Below are 12,928 nucleotides of genomic sequence, written 5' to 3'. Positions count from 1 at the left end.
AGTGGTCCAGACTCCTCGGGAGTCTGTAGGGGTTGAGTGTAGAGGGGAAGGAGAAGAGTAGTTTTATTTATTTTTACAGATATACCAGGGGCCCTAAATCAGTGGGCCCCCCTATAGTTGGATGGGCTATCCCATGAGAGTGTTGTCTGATGGAGACCCAAAGCTCATGGAGCTTCTGGTCCTCCCCAGTGGACTGGCCCTCTCATGAGAGGGCTAATTCCCAGCGGCAGCAAGCCAACATGGGGGCAGGAGTGTGTTGAGGATTCCTTCTTGGAGTAACAAAATAATACCTCCCCCACCCATTACCAGTAATTGTGCTTGTGCAAGATTGTCTGGGCCACAGGACTCTTGTGGGGTGGTAGCAGTGTTGTGAGGGTCTAAATGGGGTCTAAATCCCATTTAAAGGGTTTAAATGCCCTTTCCCTGCTGAGGGTTGGCAGTCCGTGCCAGAAAGGCACATTCACACTGGACATGCCCCCTTGAAGAATGTGGCCAGTATCTGCCACCCTGCTGTCATAATGACCTGGTGATGTGAGCGCTACAGAGCTTGCTGGGATGCTGCCTAGGCGGACCAGGGAGAGGGAGGGATTCCTCTTCCCTGAAACCAGAGGTTGCCCGGGCTGGGTTGGAAGATCATCTGTGAGATGATTCCCAGTTTCAGGATTTTAGTTTGTCAACCTGAAGTTTGGCATTATGTGTGAAGGCCGCCATAGAGTTAGCAGGCAACAAAGGCTGACCAGAAGCTTCAGGTTTCAACTGCTGGTTTGGGGTCTCAGAAAGAGTAGCTTCTCAAGATGAGAGGACAGCATCAAGGATGCAAAATATATGTCTGGTTGCTAAAGAACTTTTGATATTGTTCAAAATATCAGCACTCTGAGTATTATTAAGACAAAAATTCAGAATACGAATTACACTTGATTTCCCCCCCCCCCTCCACTGGGGTGTGTGGGTGAGGTGGAATGAATTGTAAGCGCACGTTCCATTAGGCTTGGCCATGAAGCAAGACACACACACACACACACACAAGCTTTCCCCTATCCAATGAAATGCCACCCTCTGCCCCACCAAGCAATACCAGACTCCACCCCCTGGTCTGACAGGTACCAACCTTTAGTTCCCAGGCTCTGTCTCCTGTCTTTCAGGTCTGAACCTTAAGAGATCTGGCTCCCCAGTGGAAATGTTAAGCTCCCTCCCCCAACAGCCTATCGCAAACAGTGAGGAAATAACTCTGAGCTTTTGATGATTCAAAATTATATCATACATTTTAATTAGCAATGGGGGGGGGAGGAGAATGCAGGTACAGTGCAGAATAAACAGCAGGGGAAGAGAGAGTGGAGGAAAATCAGCGCCTTGTTTACTTACAATGTTGCTCCTGACGCATGAAGACACACCAAAATAACTGCTGTTTATTTTACAAGATGGAAAAAATATTGAACGCCCTCTGGTCATAGAAGGCATTTTCTTTTGGGATTACAAGTGCAGAGATGAATTAGGTACACTTAGGATCAATATCTGTTTCTCTTCTCGGTTCAAGATGGGATTTGTCAAAAATTCGAGAGCGGCTTCTATTGAGTGTCAGCTACAAATCCTCGCAGCCCCAAGTCACATACACTGGAAGTTGAAATATAAATGGCAAAGGCCTTTTTCAGCTACAATATCTGAGGTCAGAATGCTAGATCACCTCTCTTCTTTCCCTTTAATGAGCTTCAGTTTGATGAAGTGACCCTGCGGGTCTAGAATAGGGGAGAACAGCAGGCCTTTGCAAACCAGAGCTGTGTCAGGCTCTCTCAGAAACATCTCGTTCAGAATGGGGCTCTTGGAAGCTGAAAGAGCGGGGTGGCATAAGCAGAGTTTCGGGACCTGGTCATTACTGGATCCGCAAGAGCTAATGGCAAGTGGCGAGGAGAAGATTTTGAATTAAAGCTGGAATGTGGGTTGAATGCCGGGGGAGGAATTAGTGGCTGACGCATGGCTCCTGTGTGGCCCATTGATGTTAATCAATCCTATGCCTCTTTCTGGATGCAGTTTATGAAAGAATGAGACAGAAGGGCAATGGTCATGCATGTTAATGTCTAATGAACAAATCTAGCTTCTGACCAACAGAGGAGAACGGGATGGATTTCTCCGTTTTGTGAGGTCACTGAGAAATGAAGCACATGATCAGTGTCCTCAGCTGATTATGGTTTGTTCCACTGTCCACTCAGACTGCAGGTTGTAGGGAAGCAAAATGAATAAAGAACACAATGTGGCTAAATAATCCAGAAAAGGGATGCTTAAAAAGCCAATCCCAAATTTTATACAAACAACTAGAAGGCTGGAAAAGTTGGATCATATTTATCCAAGTAGAACTATATTCATCTCCATATCCATGGAACTGTGAATGGGAATGCTTTGTTGCCAAGCGAGGAGACAGTACAGTATATTGTATATTATGTGCAACATCTGCAGAGTCATTTAGACATATTTTGTTGGGGTGTTAGTCCTGTTTAGATAAATTTATTAGCAGATTTTTGAAGTGTATTGACAAATAACAGGTTGTGGATTTAGAATTCAGGATCTGGACACATGTACAAAATTTGGGATTGACTTTTTAAGCATCCCTTTTCTGGATTATTTAGTCACGTTGTGTTGTTTATTCATTTTGTTTAGTACATCACGTGGCTCCTGTTGAATTTGCTAGGCTGAAGGGAAGCAGCATGTAGTTGCTCTGGAAATACACATATTTGAAGGAAAGGGTCTACATGTAAAGATAAATAACCCATCTGAGCAAAACTGGCATCATAGTGAAAAATTCTGTCTTATAGTTTTTGTATTGCGTGAGCTATTGAGTGTACTGTCGCACCACATATGCCATCTCCCCAACTTTGTGGTCTGAAGTGGTGCAGCACAAACAAGCCGGTACACCATGTGTAATAGCTTGGCTCTGAAAGGCCAGGGACAAGAAACAAAACCCTAGATCCTGAAAGGACAAAAGAGTCAGATAAACTAATCCTTCCCTCCAAATACTGAACGAAACAAAGGAATTGCACAAAAGAGGAGTTGGTGTGTGTGTTGGGGGTGGGGGAGATGGACAGGGTCTAGAAAACAAGTCTGATGAAGAAAAGGATGAAGGAACTGGATACTGTAGCTCTGGATTTCTAGCACTGAGTAGGCAGAATAGATGGCACACAAGATGCCCTCCAACTCTAGGATTCCATGGATCACAAATTAGTGTCTGCTCTGGACCTACATAAGAACAGCTCTGCTTGATCGGGCCCAAGGCCCATCCAGTCCAGCATCCTGTTTCACATAGTAGCCCACCAGATGCCACTGGGGAGCCCACAACCAAGAGATGAAGGAATGTCCCCTCTCCTGCTCTTGCTCCCCTGCAAATGGTATCCAGAGGCATCTTGCTTATGAGGATGGAGGTGGCCTATAGCCACCAGATTAGTAGCCACTGACAGACCTGCCCTCCATGAATTTGTATAAGCCCCATTTAAAGCCACCCAAGATGGTGGCCATCACCACATCCTGTGGCAGAGAATTCCATAGGTTGATTATGTGCTATGTGAGAAAGTACTTCCTTTTGTTGATCCTAAAATTCTCGACCTTCAGTTTCATGGGATGACCCCTGGTTCTAGTGTTGTGCGAGAGGGAGGAAAAATTCTCTGTCCACTCTCTCTACTCCATGCATAATTTTATACACCTCTATCATGTCTCCCCTTAGTCACCTCTTTTACAAACTAAAAAGCCCCAGATGCTGTCACCTTGCCTCATAAGGAAGGTGCTCCAGGCCCCTGATCATCTTGGTTGCCCTCTTGCACTTTTTCCAGGTTGCCCTCTTCTGCACCTACTTTGTTTGGACTGGAGATGAATTTGAGCAGAGAGGGGTACAAGAACCGAGCGTGGTTGTGAAATGGAGGAAGTCAGTAGATGGGTTGGGGGAGTGCAGTATCCTAGCCAGCATCCTTCCTGAATATAGATGAGCAGATTCCTCCCATTCCTTTCTATTATTCCTTTCCATCTCTGTTCTATTTAAGAGAACGCCTTCTTCATTATGAACCACTGCCACCTATTAAGATCATCACGGGAGGTTCGCCTGAGGGTGCCGCCTGTTCATAAGAACATAAGAATAAGGATCAGGGCCCATCTAGTCCAGCACCATGTATCGCACCAGATGTCTCTGGGAAGCCCACAGGCAAGAGCTGAGGCCATGCCCTCTCTCCTGCTGGTACTCCCCTGCAACTGGTATTGAGAGGCATTTTGCCTCTGAGGCTGGAGGTGGTTCATCTGTAGGTGAGCCTTCTCTATAGTTGACCGGGACTGTGGCATGCACTTCCTGTTGAAAGGAGAGCTGCTGTATCCCTGGTGGCTTATAGGAAACACCTAGTCTCCTCTGCTCAGCCAGGCTTTTAGTTCAATGTTGACTGGGGTTTTTTGTTAAATGGTTTTTAAATGAATTCTATATCTGTTTTCATCTTTGTTTTAAATTCTTGGTTATTTTTACTTGTTTATTAACTGCTTTGAGACTTTTCTAGTAGGTGGAATACTAATGTATTAAATAAATAAAAGTTATTGCTTCATAGGTTCTGTTCCAGCTCCATTCTGGTTTAATCTGGAGAATTTCCATACAGAAACTTGGAAGTTGTTTTTTTTTAAAAAAAATAGAAACCCCTCTGATCCATCCACACCTATTAGTGCAATGGTGAGTATCCCTTCGCCTCACCCCCCACCACACACACACACTTTCTGCTTTCTTTCTCCCTCTTTCTCTTTCTTTCTCTCCTTTCTTTCCTCTTTCCTGAGTGGGGGGGGGGAGGGCTGGGCTTAGGGGCGGGGTAGGGGAAGGGAACTGGGAAAGGCGTTGTAAAATACAAAATGTCAAAAAACATTAAATTTTAAAAATGATTTATGCACATTACCTCAATTTTCACTGTATGTTTTGTTTTTTCCTCTCTTTCAGATGCACAGTGCATTGTGCAAAATTTAGTCATGCAAAAATGGAATCCTGATGCAATCACATGATCACACTAGAAAGTGGTGGTGGTGGAAGTAGTAATAGTAGTAGTAATAGATGATTTCATTTTGCACTAATTAAGTACACATGCAAACACTCATGTATTGTTTAAATCACAGAGCAAAAGCAAATCTTGATACATTCATCATAATATGAAGATGATTTTTGCATTATGATTTCATTGTATGTCCCTGTGTTCATCTGTAACCTAAAATAAAAAAGGTGTGAGCTGAAAACTCTAGCAAAACTGTGCATTCTAAACGAAGTACAGAAATAAAATAAATGAAGAATGACAACTCTCTAATGTTCTCTGGCTTCAGAAACAAGGTCAAGTAAACCTCCTTTGCTGGAGGTTTGCAAACAGAAGCTGGGCAGCCATCCGTCAGAGATGCAGTAGCAGTTTCCTGCAGTGAGCTGGGGGTTGGACTAGATGACCTCTGCGGTCCCTTTCAGCTCTAAACTTCCATGTTTCTATGAATCCGAAACTCCAAAATTTGAAGAGAAATTCAGACGGGGAAAATGTCACATGTATCTTTGTATCTGGACTGTTCCACCGGAGGAGGCGAGTGGGAGATAGTATGGTTGGTTGATCCCCACAAGTGGGGACTCACAAGCGGATTATGTCCTTGGTTCAGGTCAGTAGCATTATTATTATTATTATTATTATTATTATTATTATTATTATTATTATTATTTTATACAGTCAGACAGGTGTTATTGACTGGTTTGTTTTATCCAGACATTGAGTCCTTCCCAAGGACCTGGGAGGCCAGAATTTTATTGTTAATGTTGTCAATTTGGAGACCTTTGTATTTTGTGATTTTTTCTATTTCTTTTTCTTCTATTCTGCTATCCCCTGGTATTGCTATGTTGATTATTTTGACTTGTTTTTCTTTCTTCTCGACTAGAGTTATATCTGGTGTATTCTATGGCAGATGTTTGTCTGTTTGTATTTGGAAGTCCCATAATATTTTTACATCTTCATTTTCTTCAACTTTTTCAATTTTATGGTCCCACCCATTTTTGGCTACAGGTAGCTTGTATTTTTTGCAGATGTTCCAGTGTATCATCCCTGCTACCTTGTCATGCCTTTGTTTGTAGTCAGTCTGTGCGATCTTTTTCCAACAGCTGATTAGGTAGTCCACGGTTTCATCTGCTTCTTTACAAAGGCGGCACTTGCTGTTTGTGGTTGATTTTTCGACTTTTGCTCTTATTGCATTTGTTCTTAGTGCATGTTCTTGTGCAGCCAGTATTAAACCCTCTGTTTCCTTCTTCAAGTTGCCATTTTTAAGCTATTGCCAGGTCTTGGTGATGTCTGATTTTCCACTTATATTGTGCAAATATTGACCATGCAGTGGCTTATTTTTCCATTGTTCTGCTCGGTTCTTGACTTGTTCTTTCTTGTAGGCCTGCTTTGTTTCATTGGTGTTGAATAGTTTCTCATTATTGACCATTTGAAGTGCATCTTCTTCACTGTCCTTGATATATTCTTCAAGGCCTCTTTTCTCCTCCTCTACTGTTTGATGGACTTGCAGCATTCCTCTTCCACCTGAGCTGCGAGGGAGGTAGAGCCTATCGATATCACTGCGGAGGTGCAGAGCATGATTGATGGTCATGATTTTCCTGGTCTTACGATCCAGCGTCTCTAACTCTGCCTGGGTCCAGTCTATTATTCCTGCAGTGTATCTGATAACAGGTATAGCCCAGGTGTTTATGGCTTGTATGGTGTTCCCGCCATTGAGTTTGGACTTGAGGAGTTTTCTAACTCTCCTGATGTATTCACTTCCTATTTTTCTTTTAACTTCAGTGTGTGCAATGTTATCAGCCTGGAGAATGCCCAAGTATTTGTAAGGTTCTTTCTCTTCCAGGTTCTTGATCTTGCTTCCATTGGGCAGTTCTATTCCTTCTATTTTTCTTATTTTTCCTCTGTTCATTATTAATGAAGCACACTTGTCTAGTCCAAACTCCATTGCTATATCGCTGCTGAATATACGGACAGTGTTTAGCAGTGATTCGATTTCTGATTGGGACTTTCCATACAACTTCAGATCGTCCATGTACAGCAGATGGTTGATTTTACTGGATGTTTTAGATGTTTTGTATCTGAGGCCTGTTTAGTTTAGTATTTGTGAAAGTGGGGTCATGGCGATTACAAACAACAGAGGGGATAGTGAGTCCCCTTGGAAAATGCCTCTTCTAATGCTAACCTGTCCAAGTGTCTCACCATTGATTGTGTGTGTACTCCACATGCTCATTGCTTTTTTAAATAAATATCTGTATGTTTTTGCTCACACCAGTTGTTTCTAAACATTTTAGTATCCATGTGTGAGGCAATGAATCGAAGGCTTTCTTGTAGTCAATCCATGCAACACTTAGATTGGTTTTTCTTCTCTTGCAATTTTCTAAAATCATTTTGTCAATCAGCAGCTGGTCTTTTGTGCCTCTGGTGTTCGGGCAATTTCCTTTCTGTTCAACTGGAAGCTGTTTGTTAGTTAATAAGTGTTGCATGATTTCATCTGCTATTATTCCAGTTAATAATTTGAACATGGTTGGCAGGCAGGTTATCAGTCTATAATTACTTGGAACTGCACCTTTTGTTGGGTCTTTCATGATGAGATGAGTTTTCCCAGTTGTTAGCCATTGTTCAATATCACCTCCTTGCAAAATGTGATTGAACTGTTTTGATAGTTGTTTATGAAGGCTTGTTAGGTGTTTAAGCCAAAAGCCATGCAGTTCATCGTCACCTGGAGCAGTCCAATTTTTAATTTTCTTTGCTCTTTCACTTATTAATTCTGGTGTTATTATTAGATCTTGCATTTGTTGGTTACATTTTTGACCTCTTTCATCCAGCCTGCTTTTTTATTATAATCTATTGGATTGCCCCATAATTTCCACCAGAATTGCACTGTTTCTTCTTTATTTGGTGTTTCTACGTTTCTTACAGTTTCTCTTTCTATGCTTTGGTAGAAACGTCTCTGATTCGACTGGAATTGGAGATTCTGCCTGTATTGTGTAATTCTGGCTTCATACCTGCTAATCTTCTTTGACACTGCTGTTATTTGCTGCTTTATTATTTCCAGGACTTCTCTAATTTTCTTTGAATCTAGGTGGTACTTTTGGATCAGATACTGTTTGGTGTTTTCATTCTTCAGCTTCTTGTCTTTCATATCTTTCAATTTACTAGCATCTGATCTAAGCCTGGAGATTTTATTTTCTAATCTAATCTTCCATTTAGGTGATGTACTGCTTTCTTTTTTTACAGGTCCACTGATCTTATATCCGAGCTCTTGTGTTGTTATTGTTGCTGCACTGTACATTAGTTGGTTTGTTTCTTGCAAATTATTGGTTGTTATTTCTGCAAGTGCAGCACTGACATCTTTTAATGCCTGAGGAAGTTGTTTTTTGGCAACTGTTTTAGAGCTGGAAGTCGAACCCTGGTGGTTGTTTGGTTCATGTGCTCAGTTATTTTTTGCTTTAGTTCTTGTTGCTTTTCTGTTAAACAGCATTTGGGTTTTTGAGAAGGCAAAGGGGCGGTTGCCTGGTTTTGATTTTGAAACAGTTCAGTAACAGTGGCATCCTCGATTTCCAACACCTCCTCCACCTGCGCCTGAGCAACTGCTTCAGTTGGTGGTAATTCTTCTTCCATATCTTGAGCCTGTGTTGCTCTTTGCAGTTCTTCCAGCTCAACTCCTATGAATACTTCATTTCTTATTATGTATCTTCTCTGGTCTGCTAGCCTTTGTTCTGTTATTTCTGTATCTGGATGCTTCTCTTTCCAAATTTGGTACATTCTTTTTAAATAACCTCTTCTAGTTGGACTAGACTAGTAATAGCAGATCATTATTTCCTTGTTGGCATTTTTCGTATATTTTTTTCAGTTAAGAGACGTTTCTTCCAGTAACTTTGCTGTCTTCAGCCCTGGTTGCTCAACTGAAGATCCTGAGTCCTGTTGCCCACTTGCCACCAGATCATGTCCAGGGACTCCAGCACCTGGCGCGGTCCTTGTTGACCCGGGCGACGACCGATCCGGTATAGATTTATTTAAGTTACGTCTCACCATATTGTTGATGGGAGAGGCACTCTTTGTCTGGCTCCTCTGGTGAGACCTGTCCAGTATGGTTGGACCTCTGGCATAGCTCTCACCTTCCTCAGAGCACGCAAGCCCCACAACCACGCCAAGGTAGTGAGAAAGAGACAGATTCCATGGGAGGAAGGCAGTAGGAGAAAGAAGAGAAAAACAGAGACAATTACAAAGAGATGAGACGGGCGAAACCTTAAAAATGGATCACACACTGAAGGTAAAAGTCTGAAGAGCCGAAAGACTGTCAGCACAACTGAATTATTCTTTGGGGAAATAACTCTCTCCACATGTAAAGGCACCAAGTCAGCATGTCTAAAGGATCCTGGCCTTCTCCTTGAGAGATTATCTTTCCATATGGTAGGGGTTGTTTTTTTTAATGTGGGGGGAGCAATCAAACACACAGCCCACCCGTCTGCTTTGGAAAGTGGTGTCTCAGAAGCCTCTAGAACACTGTCAGGCTTCAAGTGAAACTCCTTTGCTTTCTCCAAGCGATTAGGCTGGCAAAGTACATTATGCAAATTGCACAACTTTTTGTAAACATGTCTCCTTGGTGTGCCACGTTCCAGTCACAGCATTTAATGGTTGTGGTCCATGCCTGCCTAGCCTGCATATGCAGTACTTCCACTATCAAAACAATCCTTTTGTTCTCCCTTTCCAGGTCAGGAAAGATAACTTGATTCATGCCAGTGGGCCACTGAATGTTCCATATTTCCCAACCCCCAGAGGCTTCTAAATCGTCTCCAAGTAGGTGACATCTCTCTAATTAGCAAATGCATTGCAATGCGATGCCATGTGTATACAGAAATTAACAGGGGAATTTGGACTGAAGGAGCGGAGTCCTTCTGTTAAGTGGGAAAAAAATACTGTATAATTAATATCGAAGGCAATAACAATGCACAAACCCGACTTCTTATCCTTGAAATTTCAGTGACTGGAGAAATTAGCCTTCTGTTTCCATGCCTTTTCCCCCCTTTTTTAATTATAACTTGCAAAGGCACTAGATAATACCCTTTAATCTCTTTTAATAACTACGCTATCCTAGATTTCTCTAAGAATCCCCTTTGCACAGTATCCACAAATCCAAGAATGAATTGCTCTTAAGATTGACTGACTGGCTGATCTCTTTGAGCTTTACTGATTTACTGATCCATGGCTCATTCCTTCAGCTCCAAAGATTCAGGATAAATTCTGAAGTGGAGAGGGCAAGAGAAAAGATCTTATCCTCTGGACCAGCCACACGTATTCAGCCCAACTGCCTCCAGAATAAGGCAAGAACAGAATAGGACGGACCTGGGACAGGAATCCCCATTAACCTTGACATTTCCCACTGTTCTAAAGAGCCACAATTGAGTCCCTCTATAAAGAATGGAAGATACAGGCAAAGTGGAAAACACTTCCATGTGGTATGAAGCCTAATTCTGTTTGTATTTTGTTGTTGTTGTTGTTGTTGTTGTTGTGAGATTTGAAAGGTGACTATTGACAGAGTAAAACAGCAAGAAATAGCAGATCCTAGAATCCACAGCAATAGAATTAATGGTATCCCAAGGGATGCCTTCTATTCCCTCACCTTGGAGGTATAACAGTATTGCAAGGGCAATTCTATAGGGATGATGGTGCTCCTAGCTGCATACAGTGATGGGACAGAGATCAAAGAAGCAAGGAAGGGAACAAAAGGGAGGAGCTGGTTCAAAGATCAACCACCTTAATGATTTGCAAAAGGATTTCTTTGAAGGTCCCCACAAATCTGCTCTGTTTGGTGGAGAGTCCAAAGCTTGGTGACAGAGCACAGACTTTGCATGGAGCCAGTCTCAGAATCAATTTCCAGCATCTCTTGTTGAAAGTATCTCCAGTAGCACAGCAGGGGAAACTTCTGCTTGGGAGGGCTCGCTGAAAGAGCCTGCTACCCGCCATAGTAGACAGAACTGGCTAGATTGGCCGGTGGTTGATTGGTTCAATTATATGCAGCTTTGACTGTTTTGTCAAAAGCAAGACCTTTTCCTGGCAGGGGTGGGGGGCAAACCCAGCAATCCAATACTCCCACCTTGGAAGTATGCCCCATTAAATTAAATGGGAATTGGTGCAATTGGGGGGGATGCCCCCTCTTTCTCCCCTCACCCCCCGCCCCCCAACTGACAGTCATGGTTTTTTCCCCCTATGCTTCTGGGTGTGATTTAAGCAATCTCACATCCATCTACAGGCAATTTCTCTGAGCATCATATGTAGCATTAAGGATCTGGTAGTTCCCAGTGAGCAAACCGGGCTTTTTTCTCAGCTCAAACATGTGTGGAGACTGGCCCCTCCAGGGGACCCATGGTCTATGCGTAGAAAGGAAGAGGCTGGAACAGACCTGAGTAGGTAAGGGACACAATAATTAGTGGTTACATGTCTTAAGGGGCGGCCATTTGCAACTCAAGGGGTGGCCATTTTGTTGTAGAAAAATTTAGGATGCTTGCAGTGGCATAGGGAGTGCATAGGTGGCCTGTGTTTGGGCCGTCTACCCCACACGCAGTGCCCCTTCTCTCCCCACCATGCACGCCAGCACCTTTCCTGACTCAGCAGCCCAGAATAGGCTGCCATGCTCCACTCCTCAGCTGGCTTCTGCACATGCACAGTGGCCATTTGAGTAGTTGGCATGGCAGCTGAATGTCGTACTGACCACTCAGCTGGATGGCATGGCATGCACAGGAGCCAACCGAGCAGCAGTGTCAGGGCAGTATTCCCCAGGCTGCTCAGTCAGGGCGGCTGCCACCACCAGGAGAGAACGGGGCACCACGTGGTAGGTGCTACCGGGTGCCTGTGGCGGCAGGGAAAGAAGAGGTGAGTCCAGCGGCCCCAGAAAGATCTGGAGGCGGCCCGAGCAGAAGCTCTGCACAGGTTCTTTGAACAATTCACTGCACAATTACTGCTGTGGATCTGGATGCCTGGAAGATAATCTTTCTTTTTTTTAAAGAAGTGACATTTTGACAGTGGACTTCAAGGCCCTGCAACAATTTTTGTCATTCCTCTTCACTTTGGCAGTTCAGAATACGTGTGTGTGTCTGTGTGTGTAAGAGAGTGAGAGAGGGAGGGTGCATTTAAATACATGGCATTATTGATGTGCATCTACTCAGAGTCCATCTGCCTCTTTCCTTCTGAAATTGGGAGGCCTGTCCAAATGAAGAGAACAGAAAGGAACACAAACTCCGAGACGTGCATTCCTGTTTCCCCCATTAGATGCTGAGAAAGTCAGGTAAGCTCTGGGGTCCAATCCAAATATATTGTTTCCCCTTCAGTTGGCTGAGGAACCCTCATGCAAGTTCCTATCTAATCAAGCCTAATTTTGTATCCTAATGTCAGTTCTGTGGGATAATCCAGTTCTCTCCAAAACCTGAAGCTTGAAAACGTTGATAGCATCCCCCAAATTCTGCTGCCACCGTTCTGGAATTATGGACCCTTTGCCTCCTGTTAAGTGCAGAACAAGTGATCAGGCAATAAAATGAGCATCATCCGCACATCTCCATTTGCTCATGTCTGTTCGTTTCAAACAGTAGAGCCTGCTCTTCCCAAAGAGTCATTCTGTCCTGAAGGCTAACATCAGATATAAAAACATTGACATTACAAAAGAATAAGAATCAATCAACCAATTTACAAAATAACATTTAAGAAATTTTTTCCCAGCTATCTCAATCACAGTCTGCAAATCCAGCCCACGTAGTAAGGCATTTTTACCTTAAGAATTCCATCTCTGTGTGTATATATCATATATGTGCTATGTATACACACCTCTTTCCCCCTCTATCTGTGGATCTCTGCATGGGCCAGATTCACTGCTGAATTTGTCGAGAATCTAAAGACATTTGCACAACTGATAT

Source organism: Hemicordylus capensis, chromosome 2, assembly GCF_027244095.1.
Source record: "Hemicordylus capensis ecotype Gifberg chromosome 2, rHemCap1.1.pri, whole genome shotgun sequence".
Lineage (NCBI taxonomy): Eukaryota > Metazoa > Chordata > Lepidosauria > Squamata > Cordylidae > Hemicordylus > Hemicordylus capensis.
This window is presented reverse-complemented; position numbering follows the sequence as displayed.